The following is a 732-nucleotide window of genomic DNA, read 5'->3' on the forward strand; positions in this document are numbered from 1 at the left end:
TTCCCCATGCTGCCTCGGCAACTGCTCGACTTGACAAGTCCCTTCGACATGCAAGAAAAATCATCATTACCTGTGATCGTGGGAGGCACCGGTTGGACTTCTTCCGCTATAAATGGGGAGGGGGGCAGACCCGGGTCGCCCATCTCTTCACGGTTCGCTTGCTTCTTCCTCCTTGCCCCATTGCCAACAGCAATGGCGCCGATCCGAAGGTTTTCTGCTGGCGAGAAAGGAAAGGCCCCCCACGATGATCCGGGGCCGCTTCCGCCAAAGAAGAGGCTGGTTCATCGCCGTGATGAGTCGGCGATGCAGTTGGTGACGAGGCCTTGGTGCGAGCGGCCTCCTCCAGGGTACCCGCTACCCCTATATGCCCAAGCCGGGGGCTCAGGAGGAGGAAGCGACGAGCGGCGTCGTCCGCGCCGTGCCCGTGGTCGCGGTGCGATGGCGACGCATGCCGTTGCCCCTGGAATCCATGCCGCGGATTCCTCGCGCGAGCTTGTGCTATGGGCGTCGATGCCCCCAAGCTCTTGGATCCGCTTCCCGCGGTTCTTCTCTGACGTGATGCCGCCGAGGGGGCCCCTCGAGATCTGGCTGCAACATGTTGACTGCAACGCTCTAGCGACAAGAACAGAGATCAAAATGGTCCCCACCGGCAAGATCTTCATGACCCGCAGCTGGGGTGAGATCGCGCGGGTTTGCCGTGTGAGAGGGGCCCTCGCGATCCACTTTGTGTAC

Source organism: Triticum aestivum, chromosome 1D, assembly GCF_018294505.1.
Source record: "Triticum aestivum cultivar Chinese Spring chromosome 1D, IWGSC CS RefSeq v2.1, whole genome shotgun sequence".
In the NCBI taxonomy this organism is placed as follows: Eukaryota; Viridiplantae; Streptophyta; class Magnoliopsida; order Poales; family Poaceae; genus Triticum; species Triticum aestivum.